Genomic DNA, 18,853 nt, shown 5'->3' with positions numbered 1-18,853 from the left:
CTCTACATACCCACCCTCTCCTATGCCTGTGTGCACTCTATGACACATACACACTTGCCCTCATGCACACACATACACACACCAGTCTTCTCTAACACTCCTAGACCTGAATTTTAGCCAGAATCTAAGGACTGGAGCTCTGAGCAGGGGCAGGGTTACCTCCACTGTCCTAGTTCAGCTGTAATCCAACGATCCTCATTCACAAGTGAACTAGGGGGTCTTGAAACATATGTCACAAGTCTCGAGGATTCCAGAAGCCTCAGGACTCTAAAAGCAATGAGGGATTCAGGCCATGTGTCCATGTGCTACGATGATGAAATAGACCAAGGGTAATGAAAGGTTATTAGCGTGGAATAAAAGTTGAAGCTTGGAACTCAGGAGGCCTGAGTGCAACCTGTACCTCTTCTCTAAGCAAAGTGCTGTCTTCTGTATCCACTTCCCCTTCTGCAAAGAAATGTGTTTCCCCGTGTTTTAGTCAGTGTTTCTCAAACTGTAATGGGCATACAAGGCACCAGGGATATTGCTAATGGGAATATTCTGTTTCAGCAGTTCTGTGGTAGGCCTTGGGGGTCTACATTTATAATAAGATCCCGAGCTGCCAGTAACCTACACAACACCTTTGCCTGAATTAGAAAAGGTGTCTCCCTCTGGGCAGATGCAGCCCTGTGGGTGCCTTTGTAAAAGGAATTCTTTTCCTGTGCAGTTTTACTAGTGATGTGCAGGATGTATTTCAGCCTCTGCATTTCTTAGGACAGTGCCTTTGAGCAGTGCGCAAGTTGCCCATCTGCACATGGCAGTCCTCACCACATAGACAGATGTCTCCTGGACTACTGCGAAGACAGCCTGGCTTCTGATCCACCTGAGATGTTCTGCTACTCTCCTTCCTTCGCAGCACAACTCAGCCAAGCCCATCAAGGCATTTATTCTAACTCTCATTCTTTTAGAAATACCTGTTTTGTTTTGCTTTGTTTTTCAGAGACTGCCAGAATGACACGTAGGAATGAACTTATTCCTTCTCTACTTAAAGAAGAGAGCTTGGCGCTTGGTTCCTCACCCTCCAACGTACCCCTACTTAGCCTAGAGCTCTCTCTAAGGGCTACATGGCTGATCCCCTCCACTGCTTTTGCTGGCATTCTTGCCTCTGGGGTTTTATATCTCACATCATTTATTAATTCAGGATCTAAACAACTAAGCTCCTATACCTAGTCGCAGTACATGATTATTATGTGGTTTTCTCAGATCTTTTGTTTTTCATCAAATATTACCCCTCCTTTACATGGGATCAGACATAAAGGCAAATAGCCAATTGCTTGATATTTCACTAAGCTTGGTGTTTACCTTGGATGACAGCATTCAGCGAGGTGTCCAACTCTGAAAGGTTTTCTTAGCCACACCCCTGCCTGGGCTGCCTTGTTCTGTCCTGTCTATCATTGGGGAGAAATTTAAAAATATGTGTTTGTCTCCCCAGCGTTGCTGAATTCTTTCCTTTATAGGAGCTTAAGGTCAAGGCTGGGAGAACAATGGACCCAGTTAGGAGAAGCACCCACAGCAAAACTTTGAGGTCAGCTGTCCTGGGCTTTCTTTGAAGGGTTTGGTGCTACTTATTCACATATCTCTTGAAAAGAAACTTTCTGCCAAGGACAGAAAATTCTGATTTCTCTTAAGTAGCAGATTGAAAGGAGCAACAAAGTGGCACAGGAAGATCACCGTGCTGAATCTGGAGGGTTAGGTTCTATTAACTCTGGCTACTTGCTTGAATTTTCTGTTATATCTATATAACGATGCAATAGAATTAATAACTTTAAAGGTAGCTTCTAGTTTTAAAGTTGTAATACTCTATGAAATTTGTTGGCTTTAACAATGTATTTTCTGTTAAGCTAAATTTACGGGGTTAAAAAACCCCCTGCATTTTGAAACAGTGGACTAATTTGTAATCTAATTTATTTAACTGAGGATAACTTTGAAAAAGTTAGTTACATTGTATTTTAGTTCAGAAATAATGGATTTGGGGCTTTAAGAAGTTCTAATTTCATTGCTATTTGGCCCCAGAGTTCAGAAGTTGAATTTCTACCAATAATAAAAGACCATGGTGCTAGAGTGTGGTATATGAACAATTGTGTTTGACACAAAGTGATCAAGTTATTTTTAATTTAGTTTTCTTATTGGAAACAAGTCAGTCATTTGAATAATATTCAAATGTGTGTAAATCAAACTGATATAAATTTAAAAATGATCTCTCAAAGACCAAAACCAAATAGAAAAAAGATATTAACAGACTGGACCGCACACAGAAAGGAAAATACAAATGGTTCTTGAACACATGAATAGACGTTCAATTTCACTCATCATAAGATAAATGCAGGCCGGGCGCAGTGGCTCACGCCTGTAATCCCAGCAGTTTGGGAGGCTGAGGTGGGCGGATCACAAGGTCAGGAGATCGAGACCACCCTGGTTAACACGGTGAAACTCCATCTCTTCTAAAAATACAAAAAAACTAGCCAGACATGGTGGCAGGCGCCTGTAGTCCCAGCTACTCGGGAGACTGAGGCAGGAGAACGGCGTGAACCCGGGAGCCAGAGCTTCCTGTGAGCCAAGATTGTGCCACTGCACTCCAGCCTGGGCAACAGAGCGAGACTCTGTCTCAAAAAAAAAAAAAAAAAAAAGATAAATGCAAAATAAAACTATCCCAGGTTACCACTTATCACCTATAAGGTTAGCAAGGATCAGAAAGTTTGATAACACAGCCTAAATTATCCACTAATAAGAATGTGTTTAAATAAGTTATGATACATCAATATAATGAAATAATATTCAGATATAAACAAAAAAGTAAAATTAAAAAAAAAAACACCCCAAAATAAGAAAGCTTTTCTATGTACTGATAACAGGAAAGTTTCCAAAACGAGACTGAAATATAGGACAAGAAAGTAATGGTGTGTACAGCATGTCATCGTTTGGTTGGTTGGTATAAATAGTTGGGATGGGTTTCTTCTTTAGTTACATACATCTGTTTTCTCTCTGGCTTCTTGCTGAGGGTGATACTTGTTATCAACCATGATGTACTTCACAGTATGAATGAGATGCAGGCACAACGAGGAAGGCTGTTCTCTGGTGTGTTGGACATTTGTGTGTTTCCTTCCTTAAAGGAGATCCTCCTTTCTTTTTTCCTCTATGTCTGCTACAGCAGGTGGTATAGACTAGAGTCCCTTTCAGTGCTGCTCTGATGCTCCGTTAGTCTCTCTCACCTACTGCTTTTAGAGTGCAGTTACGTCTTGGGCATACAGGATGCCCAGAGGGATGGAAGTGGGGCTGGGGGTGGGAAGAGCTTAACTGGCACAGTTATTCCAGGAAGAGTTCCAGAGCTAGATTTTCCAATCAAAGGGGTGCAGAGTTATTGCAAGAAAAATATATATCACTGATGGAAATGCAGGGAAATATATTACAAGGAACCTGTGAGCCAAATTTCAGAACTTTCTGGATCAATTGAAATCAAGAAAATAGTTAATTCTTTTTCATTACATGCCCCATAATCACTCCCAATGGCTCACAATTTTTCTTCCTATTTGCCCCAAGCTTGGATCTTCTCTGATACTCTCTAGGAAGGGGTTGCATTTGCTTCTGGTATTTTGTTTTGTGACTTTCCTGCTTTGCTTTCTCTGACCATGCAATCTCATCTTAAAAATTTTCCAGCACCGTCATTGTTCTGATCTTTCAAAAATATATTTTCTGATCTTTCAGTAGGGACTTGGGAGGGAGGAGGGTTATGACTGAGAGAACTCTTTCTGGTATAATTGTGCATCTTGAGGGTTTGAAGTGTGGGGGCCAGAGGAACACAAGGTTGAGATTTTACTTACTTTCCCTGGCACCTTCTCTGCCAGGTTGCCCACACCTTTGTAAATAGCTCCTTTGCTAAACTCTCACACTACCCATTTTGAGAGTGCTTCTTGCAGGGCCCCTGACTGATATGAACCCCATTTATAAGACAAAGAATAATTGACAGCTGTCAACATTTGTAAGATTTTTGGTTCATGTGGTTTTCTTAAAGTCCAGCTTATATACAGTATTGCCCAGACTATAGAGAGTATGGAGAAAAATTTTACTTTTTTCTGGCTACTATGAGCTAGAGGTTAGGCAGTGTATTAGTCAGCATTCTCCAGAGAAACAGGACCAATAGGATCTTTATAGACACATAGATATTGGCCGGTTGTGGTAGCTTACGCCTGCAATCCCAGCACTTTGGAAGGCCAAAGCAGATGGATCACTTGGGGTCAGGAGTTGGAGACTAGCCTGGTGAACATGGCAAAACCCCGTCTCTACTAAAAATGCAAAAATTAGCTGGGCATGGAGGCGTGCACCTGTAGTCTCAGTTACTCGGGAGGCTGAGGCAGAAGAATTGCTTGAATCCAGGAGGCGGAGGTTGCAGTGAGCCAAGATTGTGCCACTGCACTCCAACCTGGGTGACAGAGCGAGACTCTGTCTCAAAAAAAAAAAAACCTGTCTATATATTATCTATCTATCTATCTATCTATCTATCTATCTATCTATCTATCTATCTTTATATGAAGGACTGGCTCAAGCAATTGTGGAGGCTGAGAAGTCTCTTGATATGCCATCTGTCTACAAGCTGGCAGCCCAGGATAACCAGTGGCATTGTTCCAATTCAAGCTCAAAGGCCTTAGAGTCAGGGGAGCCAATAGGGTCAATTCCATTCTGAGTCTGAAGGTCCATGTAACCAGCAATGTTGATGTTGGAGGGCAGGAGAAGATGGATGTCCCAGCTCAAGAAGACACAGCAAATTCCTTCTGCCTCTGCCTTTTTGTTCAATCCTTGACACATTGATAAGGGTGGATCTTCTTAACTCAGTCTATTGATTCAAATGCTAATCTCTTCCATAAACATTGTCAGGGACACACCCAGAAATAATGTTTTACCACCTGTCTGGACATGCCATGGCCCAGTTGAGTTAATACATGAAATTCACTATCACAGGGAGATTCAAAGTCATTCATTCACACATTCACTCTGCTAAGCCCTTACTTGGCTCCTGTCACATCATAAACTCTGGTTAGACCACAAGGAATATATAAAAGAAGGAGTGTATGGGATCTCTGCCCACAATGTGTTTCAAGCTGTTGATGAAAGTAAGACACTCACAAAAGAAAGAAACACAAGGTAATATAGGAGATGTGATTATAAAAATGGTTTATTAAAGGAAATTCTAGCACACAAAAGCTCAAAGAGTCATCAAGTATGGTTTTCATATTGGCGGATAAGGTCCCAGAAGTTAAGTGACTAGTCTGGGGTTGGAATCAGAGCTGATACCTTGAGCCCAAGTCTTCCATCGTGTTCTTCCAGCTGCCACCTCCCTACCCTACACTGACTACCTCCCCTTTAACAAATATTCTGTTTACATTGGTGGCGTCATATTCCATGAAGTTAATCTAAGGCAGGATTATGGCTAACTGAAACTTTTAACAAGTACACAAGAACTTGTACATATGTGAATTATGGTAGTTTACGTGTGATTTTAAAATATTGCAGCCACAGTTACTTTATAATCACAGGTGTGATGTCCAGTGGAATTAGGGTGGATCAAGAACCAAAGAGAGGGAGAGGTTTGGTCTTCTGACACCCAGGGGAATCCCTCACCACAACTCTTGCATGGGGCAACCCTTTTTCTGGCATTATGTTCAGGCATTACTGGTGGTTATGTATATTGGCGTGACCTCTAAGAAGTGCAACCACTCTTGTTGTATGGATGCATCATCAAGGAGATCCTGTTCCCCATGGGACCTTCAGAAGTATACGTGTCTTTTAGAGCAAGAGGGCAGAAGCAAGAAGGACCAACGCCCTGCTGGAGGTCCCAGTCACTGCTGACTTCCCAGTCTCCCTTGTGGAGTATTTCTAATTAGACTCCGCAGCCCTTCTCTGATCTTCAGAGAACTCCTGTTATTTCTTGATAGAATTTCCAATGACTCTTGGCCTTTCAGACATTAACAACCCTAAACACCGACATCCAGGGAGAAAGTGGTGTCTGGAGATCCTATATGGCTCCAACTGTGACTGGTACCAGGTGAGCTGATGGTGTAGCTCTTAGAGGACACCCTCTATCCCTGTGTCCCTGCGTACACGTGGGGACAACTTCTGTCATCCACTAACACCTCGACAGGACACCTCAGGGCTTCACTTGTGGGATCTGACAGCAGATATTTATGCAGATAAAAGTACAGCAGATTCCTTCTGCCTCTGCCTTGACACATTGGTGTCAAGGATAAAAGCAGAAATACTTCTGCTCCCTATTTGAGGAGAGATAGACACAGATATAAAAATATTTATGTGTGACTATTTCCATTTTCCTTGATATGGAACACCATATTTAAAAATATGATCATAACTTTGTAATCAAGCATATAATAAATAAGATAAAAGGAGTGAAAAACACAACTAAATATGATTTATCACAGGAGTGTTGGAATTGTTTAACATTAAAAGATTCTGGCCGGGCGCGGTGGCTCAAGCCTGTAATCCCAGCACTTTGGGAGGCCGAGACGGGCGGATCACGAGGTCAGGAGATCGAGACCATCCTGGCTAACATGGTGAAACCCCGTCTCTACTAAAATACAAAAAACTAGCCGGGCGACCTGGCGGGCACCTGTAGTCCCAGCTACTCGGGAGGCTGAGGCAGGAGAATGGCGTGAACCTGGGAGGCGGAGCTTGCAGTGAGCTGAGATCCGGCAACTGCACTCCAGCCTGGGCGACAGAGCGAGACTCCGTCTCAAAAAAAAAAAAAAAAAAAAAAAAAAAACATTAAAAGATTCTCCAATGAAATTGACCATAGTAGCATATGGAAAAGACAAAAGAACATATAATTATTTTTATAGATTCTGATCAAACCTTTGGTATAAAAGTTGATATCATACATGATGAAAGCAAACACAAAATCAAAATAGATTTTCCCCAATTGTGAATAAAAAGTAATTTGATAAAATATTTTAAACAAAATGTCAAAGCAAACCTCATAATGAATGGCCAAATGGTAAAAATATTTCTGTATAATTGGAAACAAGGATATCCCCAGTTGCTACTTTTATTCATCATTTTACTGAAGGTCCTACCAACTTAATGAGATAAAGAGTGTAAATAAAGGGTATATAGACTGGAAAGGAAAAAATAAAATTGTCAACACAGAGAGTAGGACTATACACAAAACTTCCCAGTGAATAATAATTATTGAATGTTTTGTCAATTGCCCCCAAATACACAGCATTCTGTACACCAGCAACACAGAAGCAGAAAAATGCAACTTGAAAAAAGATACCATTTTGAAGCATAACAAAAAACAATAAGATACCTGGGAGTAAATGGAACAAAAGATGTTTAAAAATCTTATGAAGAAAAGGATAAAATATTCTGGAAGGAAATAAGTAAAATTCAAGTACATTAAGTAAAAATGACAATCCTCCCCTAAACAAATCCCCAAATGCAATGTAATTTCCTTTTTATTTTATCTTATGTTTTATTTCCATAGGTTTTTGAGACTAGGTGGTATTTGGCTACATAAGTTCTTTAGTGGTGATTTATGAGATTTTGGTCCATGCATCACCCGAGCAGTATACACTGAACCCAATTTGTAGTCTTTTATCCCTCACCTGCTTCCCATCCTTTCCCGCCAAGTCCCCAAAGTCCATTTTATCATTCTTGTGCCTTTGCATCCTCGTAGCTTAGCTCCCACTTGTGAGTGAGAACATACCATGTTGGGTTTTCCATTCCTGAGTTACTTCACTTGGAATAATAGTCTCCAATCTCATCCAGGTGTCTGTGAATACCATTAATTCATTCCTTTTTATGGCTGAGTAGTATTCCATCATATCTATATGTATATAGATATAGATATAATACGTATTATATCTATATCTATATGTATATAGGTATAGATATCACAGTTTATCCACTCGTTGATTGATGGGCATTTGGGTTTGCTCCACATTTTTGCAATTGTGAATTGTGCTGCTATAAACATGGGTGTGCAATGAAATGTTTTCGTATAATGACTTCTCGTCCTCTGGGTAGATACCCAGCAGTGGGATTGCTGAATCAAATGGCAGTTCTACTTTTAGTTCTTTAAGGAATCTCCACACTGTTTTCCATAGTGATTGTACTAGTTTACAGTCCCACCAGCAGTGTAGAAGTGTTCCCTTTTCACCACATCCACATCAACATCTATTATTTTTTTATTATGGCCATTCTTGCAGGAGTAAGGTGGTATCCCATTGTGGTTTTGATTGGCACCCAAATGCAATGTAATTGCAATCAAAGGTTTTATTGAGGGTTGTATGGCATATTCCTAACAGAGAAGGTAAAGTCCTAGCTCCCAGGATCTGTGAATGTGACCTTATTTGGACATAGAGTCTTCACAGAGGTAATTAAGTTAAGATGAGGTCACATTAGATCTCGCCCTAATCTTTATACGAAGGCCACATGAAGACACAGAGACACACACAAGGAAGAAGGCTGGGCGATGTTGGCTGTGTGAGGATGGACACAGAGATTGGAGTGATACAGTTACAAGCCAAAGAACGCCAACCATTGCTAAAAACCACCAGAAGCTCAGGGAGAAGCATGGAACAGATTCCCTGCTCCCAGTCCCCAGAAGGAACCAACCTGCTGATACACCCTTTTGGACTTCTGACCTCCAGAAGTGTGAAAGAACAAATTTCTGTATTTTAAAAAAAGTTTGTAATAAGACTAGACTTATTAAATTCGCTAGTAAAAGTTTTGATTATAAGTAGCCAACAGTATAAAAAGTACAATATAGGTCTGTAGATTTCTAATATATTAATACAAAGTGCATGACTGCATGTAGTACATCCCACAGGTGAAGAGAGGTGGAAGGGGAAGAAGAAGACTGTGGTTGAGGTCTAGTAATAAACAAATAAATACAGGAGTAGAGATGATCCATAGTATAGTATATTCTACCACTAATATTGCAGCCAACATATACAAAAAAAATTTTCAAAATAACTCAGGAGGATAATAATGGCTGGACTTTTGTAATTTGCCTCAAAGACTGGGGGACAGCTGACCCAGCTCACTGTATAGTCTGTGCATATGGTGGCTTGTAGCATGTAAGTTTTTCCCAAAAGAAGGAAATATAGAATGTTTAGATTAAGAACTATAAAACTACAGGGTGCCCATAAAAGGTGGCTCACTCCTTATTGTTATACTATCCGATATTTAAAATGCAGTTAAAAAAATAAGCCCTGAGTCTTGTTACTACAAGGCAGGCAAGTGCTTCTCCCTCATTATGAGAAGACTGAACTGGTGATACTTTTTCCTGAACATTCAGAAAAGAGGCAGTAAGAGTGCTTTGGTTTGGGTTCGAGTGAGAGGCTTTTCATGAGGATTTTAGGATTGAAGAGCTCTAAGTTCAGGTTATCGCAATGTTCAGAAAGCCTGAATAAAAGAAGCCAAACCAAAACCAACGCACTTAACATGAACACAAACCTCTTTTCTTTTAGTAAAATTTGCTTTTAATACAGAGTGAAAGAAAATAAAAACCTAATAGGCTGGAACAAGTCAAACACTCACTCTACACAGATAAAAGCCTTCACAAAGGTCAACTGAAGTAATCCAGAGCTGAAATTGAATTGTGCAGACTTTCAATGAAGTCATCAAAGTCATGTAACACAAGCAAAAGTCGATTATTTACAAACTCAGCAAGCCCTCTAAGAAACGTGCCCCAGGTAGCATTAACCGTTGTTTTGTGTCATCCTGAAGACTTGCACATTGTATTTTTCAGATAGTTTAACGTTTCTGATAGGGTGTGTTCTCTACCATGTGGTAATGCTTTGGCCCTATTCCTGCAGGGTCTCACCTGTCTTGGCATTTCCCCAAGAGAAGCTTTGATTCTGCTTTAGAAGTTTCACGTACACTAAAATCTTTATCAAATGTTAATGTGAAGGGAGATAGCACAGGACGCAATGTATAGCATCAAGTTACCTCTCTATATATTGAGAAATTACTTTCTCCTCCAAGGTATTTGCAACAGAAAGCTCAGTCTGTCCTGCTTGATAATCAGTAGTACAAGTTGAATCGTCAGAACCTAGGCAAGACTTTAATATTTCAAAATTATAAACAGCTACCTCTAGGGCCAAGTCCATGTTACCGAGTTATGACAAATATATTATCATAAGGGAAAACAAGTGTAGCCAGCCATCTTAAAAAATGCCCCAACCACTGCTTCTCAATACAGAAAGATTAAAAACTACAGCTTATCATAAACAAATTCCATCTTTGTCCCCTGAAACTCCCCTAGTTTCATTCATTAGAAGGGGATTTTAAAAAAAAGAGTTAAAGAATACTTTACAGCAGCATTCAGCTTTCCTATGAAACAGTCAGCGTCTTAAATATTACATACAGCTCTTTTTTTAGTGAGTTAGACACTGGTTTCAAAGTTTGTGGGACTGAGGGAAAATCAACCCATTGAAAACTATTCTAGACGTTGTCTTTTGGCAGAATAGCAGGTATCCAAGTTAAAAATAGGGAGGTCAGTTTGTTGCTTTGTGGTCTTTTCAAAATTTAGATTTTTTTTTTTTTTTTTATTCCCCTTTTACATGAAAACCTCAGTCTCCACTCCTGAGTGGGGATGGGCAGAAGCTCTGGCCCCTGCTCCTCTGGCTTCTGGCTTCTCAGCAGGTGCTTTTTTCTTTTTCTTTTTTTTTTTTTTCCTGTTTTTTGGAGATAGGGTCTCACTCTGTCACCCAGGCTGGAGTGAGTGAGGTGGCGCGGTCTCAGCTCACTGCAACCTCCGCCTCCCGGGTTCAAGTGATTCTCCTGCCTCAGCCTCCCGATTAGCTGGGATTACAGGTGCACCACTATGCCCGGCTAATTTTTGTATTTTTAGAAGAGACAGAGTTTCACCATGTTGGTCAGGCTGGCTCGAACTCCTGACCTTAGGCAATCTGCCCACCTTGGCCTCTCAAAGTGCTGGGATTACGGGCGTGAGACACAGTGCCTGGCCCAGCTTCTTTCTTATGACTGCAGCAAGGCTTGAAGAGATGTGTGTAGATGAGGACTTCCCCAAAACAGTCTTTACAGTTGACTCCACAACATCTCTTCTGTCTTTTCCAGTATGTGAGCTCTAAAAAGGAAAAAAACTGGCATTCTGTTAGAACCAGAAACCACCTCTCTATCTGAGCTGTCATCTAACTGGTTACTGTTACAAGGAGATTGAGCTGGGGACGCATTTGAGGTGGTACTGTGAGCATCAGAATTATGATGTTCAAATTCTTTCTGCAGTTTACTGATCTGGATGCTTTTTATCTGTTCCCAGGTAGAGAGTTTTCACTTTCTTTGGTTTCAATGCACTCTATACTGGGTCCAGGCCTTGTAACTACCACATGACTCTAGTTTTTTTTTTTTTTATCCTGCTGGCACCTTCTTCCATCATTTTACAAGCAGGACACAGGCATTGCAGATGTCTCCTGAACAAGTCTCCAAAACGGCTCTGAAAGTCCTTTTCATAGCATTTACTGTCAGTGAATCAAGAACTGGAGGACTTAGCTTTGCAGATACAGCAGCCCTCTATATGCTGGTACATCTTTGGCTTACGAAAATAAAACATCTTTTCTTCTGGGCAATAGTCTTCCAAAAGCAGCTGTTCCACGAGCCATAATGTCCCCGAGGTGAGGAGTGCACACTGGGCCAGCCCCGCCTCAAGCACCCCCCCCCCCAACTGCCTTGTCTAGCCAAATTTCTGTAGTTTTTAAGCCACCCAGTTTGCGACGCTTTGTTGCAGCCATTCTAGGAAACTAGTACAGGTTTCAAACTTGACAAGCTGATCATAAATCCTATTGAAGAATAAAAGACTAAAAATAAACAAGAGGGAGGAAATGGAGGAGAACTTGCTCTATCAAGTATCAAGACTTGCTGTAAAGCTATGGTTATTGGAACAGTTTTGATATTGACACACGGTTTCTAGGACAAATGACCGAAGCACAGGTCATTTGTCCACCTACTCATAAGTGGACACTTGAAATAAGACAGACGAGACATCGAAATGAATGGAAAAGGATGAATTAGTCAATAATAGTGTTGAAACATTGGTTGTAAGTGGATCTATGAAACCAGATCCTTATATCCTACACAAAAGGAAACTATAAATGGATTAAATACTTAAATGTGAAAAGCAAACTCTAAACCATGTAGGAGAAAATAGAGAAAATCTTCAACGTCAGGTAGATCAAAACAAAAAAGATTTGACTATAAGCAAAAACCAAAATGCCTTTAGTAAATTCTGTGCATGCAAAAAAGAAAAAAGATTTGACTATAATGGCAAAAATAATAAATTAGGCTATATTAAAATTTAAATGTCTTCAACAAAGGACATCATAAATAAAGTTCAAAGAAAGAAAATCTACTGATCAGGAGAAGAAATTTGTAATCCATATTCCTAGGATCCACAGAGAACGACTAAAAATAGATAAGGCAAAGCAAAAAAAATCTAATAGAAAAATAGACAAATGACATGAAGAGGCATGACATGAAGAGGAATCCCTAATGGATAATACATTTATAAAATTATTCTCAACCTCACAACAGTCTGGAATAAGAAAATTAGAATAAGAGTGAGATCGATTTTATTCCTGTAAGATTGGGAAAATGAAAGTCTAATTACACAAAGTGTTAGGGAAGATGAATGGAAAAAGGAACTTTCATCCTTTGCTGGTGGGTGGGTGAACTGAAAGAACCACTTTGGAGAAGAATTTGGCAACACCTAATACAGTTGAATAATAAGCATCCCCTCGGACTCAGCACTTCCATTTCTTGGTATGTATCTTAAGAAACTCATAAATGTGCACATACGCAAGGATGGCCATCCCTTTTGTGGGGGAATTAATAAGCAACATAATGGGATTCTACTGGGTAGTTAAAAATTACTGAAGTGGATCTCTTTATTTATAGATACATCTTAAAAACATAATACTGAATGAGGAAAGAAGAAGTTGCAAAGGTAGATGAACAGTGTGATTTCACTGGAAACTCGCCTGGGGCTGGATGGTCCAGGATGCCTCATTCCCAGATCTAGTGGTTGCTGCTGGCTGTTGGCGGGCTGATCTGTTCACTGGAACAACTCATCTCCGCTCCATTTGGTCTCTCATCCTCTAGATCAGGATGGAGTATCAGGGAAGCTTTCCAAGGTAGTGGGAGTAGAGGCTATTGAGGCTTAGGCTTGAAAGTCACCTAGTGTCACCTCTGCCACATTCTCTTGGTCAAAGCAAGTCACAAGAGTCTTCCAGATTCAAGAGATGGAGAAATAGCCGTCACCTCTTCATGGCATGAGCAGTAAAACCACATTGCAAAGAGGCCTGCATGGAGGGATGAGAAAAAAAAAATTGTGGTCATTTTTTGCAATCTCCCTCAATGTACAAAACAGAACTCCTAAACTTCCCCCTAAAAATGTGTTGTCCCTGTTCATCCCCATCTAAATTGATGGGATTTTGAGCTTTCTGGTTGCTCAAGTGAAAAACTTTGGATTTATTCTTAATTTTTCTCTTTCTTTCAAATTCCACACCCTACCTATTATGAGATAATGTTCACACTGTATCAGAAATATATCCAGTGTCCTACCACCTCTAACTACCCCCACTGCTACGGGTTTGATGGGAGCCACCATAAACTCTCACTTGGATGACTGAAATAGCTCCCTAATTGCTTTTCTTACTTCCACCCTTGCAAAATCCCTTTGAGAAAAATATTCAGTTGGGTGTGGTGACTCATGCCTGTAATCCCAGCTACCTGGGAGGTAAAGGTGGGAAGACTGCTTGAGCCAAGGAGTTCAAGACCAACCTGGGCAACACAGCAAGACCCCATCTCAAAAAAAAAAAAAAAAAAAGAAAGAAAAGAAAAGAAAAAATTCAATTATGTTCCTTGCAATAGGTTGAAACATGTCCCTGTCTCCCAGATATCCACATCCTAATCCCTGGAACCTGTAAATATGTTGCTTATATGGCAAAAGGGACTTCGCAGATGGGGAGTGTATCTAAGTAGACCCACAAGGGCCCATATAAGAGGCAAGCAGTAGACAGATGCTGAGAGAGAGGACAACTTCATGACGAAAGCAGAGAGAGACTTGAAGATATAACATAGCTGGTTTTAAAGATGGAGGAAGGGGACCGGGCATGGTGGTTCACACCTGTAATCCCAGCACTTTGGGAGGCCGAGGTAGGTGGATCACCTGAGATCAGGAGTTCGAGACCAGCCTGGCCAACATGGTGAAACCCCATCTCTACTAAAATATCAAAATTAGCCAGGCATAGTGGCAAGCACCTGTAATCCCAGCTACTCAGGAGGCTGAGGCAGGAGAATCGCTTGAACCCGGGAGGCGGAGGTTGCAGTGAGCCAAGATTGCGCCATTGCACTCCAGCCTGGGCAACAAGAATGAAACTCTGTCTCCAAAAAAAAAAAGAAAAAGAAAAAGAAAAAAGAAAAACAAAATAAAAAAAGATAGAGAAAGGAACCCTGAGCCAAGGCATGAGGACAGACTCGAGAAGGTGGAAAAGCGAGAAAGCAGATTCTCCCCTGCAGCCTCCAGAGAGACTGATTTTGAACATCTGACCTCTAGAACTATAAGATAATAAATCCAAATTTCTTAGAACCACTGTTTGTGGTAATTTGTTGCAGCAGCAATGGGAAATTTATATATCATTCTTTTGCTCAACATCCATACATAATCTGTAGTCCCACTTCTCCTCTCCTCCTCTTTCTTCTCCCCCTCCCACTTCTTCTCCCCCTCCATCCAGTACCACCCTGAGCACATGTTCTAGTCTTTCCCCTTTTTGCTCACTTGACCTCAACCACACAAGCTTCCTAGCTGTTCTATATACTACAAGATGTCATCCGGTCATAGAGCCTTTGCTTGGCTCTAAATTTTTACCTAGGTTACTTGCCTCCCAGATACTTTCTTGGTAAAACTACCCATCGCACCCTACCATTCTCATTTACCTGGCCCAACATTTTCTTTCTTTTTTTTTTTATAGCACTTATCATATTTTAACAAGTTATATGGATTGCTTACTGTTATGTTTATTGTTTATCGTTTGTAATGATATGCCACTGCCCTCCAGCTGGCAGGTAAGCAGGGAAGGACTTCACTGGTTTCATTCACCGGTGTATCCTAAGCCCCTAGAACAGTGCCGGAGCCATAGTAGTGACTCAGTATATATTTGTTGAATTTAAGCTTATTTTTTAAATTGCTGTAACTTAACATAAACTAGATGCACAATAATATATAGATATAAATATCAATACAGTTAGTACTGTGTCCACTAACTAGTTTACTAAAAAATAACGTAACTATCACCTTTGAAGACCTCTGTGTACCTCCCTCAATTACATCCTGTTTTCTTGGTACTCAGAGAGGAACCTTGAACATTTCTTTGCTTTTCTTCAGTTTTACCAAATATGTTAGCATTACTAAACAATATAATATTCAGATTTATGTTTCTTTGGTGTATACGTAGTATATATGTATATTTGTGTATATGTACATCATTACATAATACTATAGGCATTCTTTTTAGATTTGCTTTTCTTTTTTACCATTAATTTCTCTCCTTTTATCCGTCATTATATTGATTATTATTATTATTGATTATTTATTTTTTTTTTTTTGAGGCGGAGTCTCGCTCTGTCGCCCGGACTGGAGTGCAGTGGCCAGATCTCAGCTCACTGCAAGCTCCGCCTCCCGAGTTTACGCCATTCTCCTGCCTCAGCCTCCCGAGTAGCTGGGACTACAGGCGCCCGCCACTTCGCCCGGCTAGTTTTTGTATTTTTTAGTAGAGACGGGGTTTCACCGTGTTAGCCAGGATGGTCTCGATCTCCTGACCTCGTGATCCGCCCGTCTCGGCCTCCCAATTATTATTATTTTTATTCTATTGTGGTAAGAACACTTAATGTGAGATGTGCCCTCTTAACAGATTTTTAAAGTATGCAATACAGTTTGGTTAACTGTTGGTTCAATAGCATACAGGGGAGCTCAGAACGTATTTATCTTGCATAACTGAAACTTCGTACCTATTGATTAGCAACTCCTTTTTCTTCGTCCTTCCTACCCCCAGCAACTATAATTCTATTCTTGACTTGCTTAATACTATGTTCCCCAAAATTCAACCTTGTTGTGGCATGTAACTGTAATTGAACTGCTTCTCTGCAATGAAGTATTTCATTATAAGAAAATCACATATAATAATATTTTAATTAATAACATTGTTGAGGGAGACGTGTTATTTCTGCTTTGTTGCTCTGACAGATGGCTCCTATGCCATTCTTTCCTATGCGTCCCTGGGTTATGTGAGCATGAGTTTCTTCAGGGTACAGCCCTAGGAGTGAAACTGCTGAGCAGTTAGTTTGAATATCTTTAGCTTTATCAATAATGCCACGTTGTTTTCCAAAGTAACTGTACCAGTTTACCCACCTTTCAGTGTTCTGGTTGTTCATATCTTTGTAGAAAGTTGATGCTGAAAGACTTACATTTTTGCTTGTCTTGTGGGTGAGAAATCTCTGTCGTTGAAGTTTAAATGTTCATTTCTCTGATTACTAATGAAATTAAGATTATCTTTTCTCTTATGTTTATTGACTACTTGGCTTTTCTCTTCTTTGAACTACCTGCTTGTGTCTTTTGCCCATTTTATTTTGTATCATGTATGCTTTTCTTTAAGTTGTAGGAATTTCTTAAGTATTCTTGATATATATGTTGAAAGTATCTTGGCTTGGTTTGTGGTTTGCCTTTTAATGATTTTTTGTAATTAATTAGAGTTTTAATTTTAATGTAGTCTTTTATAGTTTGTAGTTTTTCTTTCTTGTGTAAGAAATCCTTTCCCACCAAAGATAATAAATATATTAGCCTATATGAACCTCTGAAAGTTATAGTTTTGCCTTTCACATTTGAGTTTTTAATCTACCTGGAATTGAGTTTTGTGAATTGTGTGCAATAGGGGTACAATTTCAGTTTTTCTATATGGATATCCAATTTTCTATCCAGTCCCCATTGATCTACAGGGCCAGTTCTGATATAAATCAAGTTTTCATTATTCTGTTCTCTTTGTCGATTTATTTATCCACTGCCTTAAATATTATAGCTCTATATTAATTCTTGAAACCTAAGAATTAGGAGTAGAGGTAACTTCTTCTACTTCATTCTTCTTCAAGAGTTTGCTGGCTATTATTGGTTCTTTGATCATCCATTGATGTTTTAGAATCATTTCATTAAATTTGAAGATAGCTAGCACTTTTGTAAGATTAACTCTTTCTCTCCACAAGTGTAGTATATCTCTCTATTAATATAGGCCTTCTTTATTATCTATCAATAATATTTTTATATTTTTCTTTACAAAAGAATGGACATCTTTTGTAGATTTATTCATAGGTATATCTTTATATTTTTTTAGGCTATGGTAAATGTTTTCTCTTTTAAAAAATTATATCTCCTCTCTGTTTACTGCTGATATGTAGAGCTATAGTTATTTTCTACTCAAAGATTTGGGTTGTATAACTGATTTATTAATTGGACTTTAATTTTTAGAGCAGTTTTAGGCTGACAGCAAAATTAAGCAGACGCTACAGAGAGTTCCTTTCTACCCCTGTCCCCACACAGGCACAGCCTCTGCCACCGTCAACATCCCCAACCAGAATGGTCCCTTTGTCACAGTCAATGAACCTACATCAACACATTATTACCACCCAAAATTCATAGTTTGCATTAGAGTTTACTCTTGGTGTTACACATTCTATAGGTTGGACAAATGTATATTGATATGTGTTCATTATTATAGCATCACATAGAGTAGTTTCACTGCCCTAAAAATCCCCTGGGCTTCCCCTATTTATTCCTCCCTCTCCATATCCCCTGGCAATCAGACTTTTTTTTTTTTTTTTTTTTACTGTCTGCCTCCATGTGTGCCTTTTTGAGAATGTCATATAATTGGAATTATACAATATGTAGCCATTTCAGATTGACTTCTTTCTCTTGGTAATATGCATCTAAGGTTTCTCCATGTCTTTTCATGGCTTGTTAGCTCATTTCTTTCCAACACTGAATAATATTCCATTGTCTGGATGCACCACAGTGTATTTATCCATTCACTTACTGAAGAGCATCTTGGTTGCTTCTACATTTAGACAATTATAAATAAAGTTGCTATAAGCATTCACATGCAGGTTTTTGTGTGGATGGGTATAACTGATTTTTAAACACTGACTTAGTATCCAACAACATTACTAAATTCTCCATAATTCTAATGATTTGTCTGTACATTAGGGTTTTCTACATATGTAAGCATATTATCTATGGAAAACATGTTTTTTATAATACAGTTTGAAAAATTTAAAATTTTAACTGAAGGATTTATTCCTTTTATATTTATTGAAATTACTAGTACATTTGCATTTAAATCTACTATATTATTTTGTGCTTTCTATGTCTTACATTTTTTGTTTCTTTTATATTTTAAATGTATCCCCCTCCATATTAGTTCTCTTTCTCTCTCTCTCACTCTCTCTCTCCCCATCCCTTCATTATTTGGAAGTTGTGTACTATTTCCATTTTTTTAGATAATACCCTATAAAACTAAGATGTATAATATAACTTGCAAAGTCTCAAGTTAATCAATATTTGCCATCCTCCACATCAATATAAGAACCTTAGAACGTTCATTTATTTAACTTCAATCCTGACTAGTAAGTCATTATTGTCTTTATTTTACTATTTTGTTTAAAGCCCACTGACATCATTATTACTGTCTTAATCAGTGGTATGATTTACCCACATGATTGCATTCTTTACTCATCATTCTTT

General features: G+C 39.3%; 1 pseudogene; it reads right to left on the bottom strand.

Annotated features, from left to right (window-relative positions):
• The window catches only part of LOC108537216 (protein FAM60A-like), a 61,868-nt pseudogene extending 50,227 nt beyond the window's left edge, over positions 1-11,641 (bottom strand).
• Positions 11,642-18,853: the final 7,212 nt, after the last annotated feature.

The sequence above is a fragment of the Rhinopithecus bieti genome, unplaced genomic scaffold (assembly GCF_001698545.2).
Source record: "Rhinopithecus bieti isolate Rb0 unplaced genomic scaffold, ASM169854v2 scaffold_315, whole genome shotgun sequence".
NCBI lineage: Eukaryota > Metazoa > Chordata > Mammalia > Primates > Cercopithecidae > Rhinopithecus > Rhinopithecus bieti.
The sequence above is the reverse complement of the archived record's forward strand: the minus strand, read 5'-3'. Positions and strand labels throughout refer to the sequence as shown.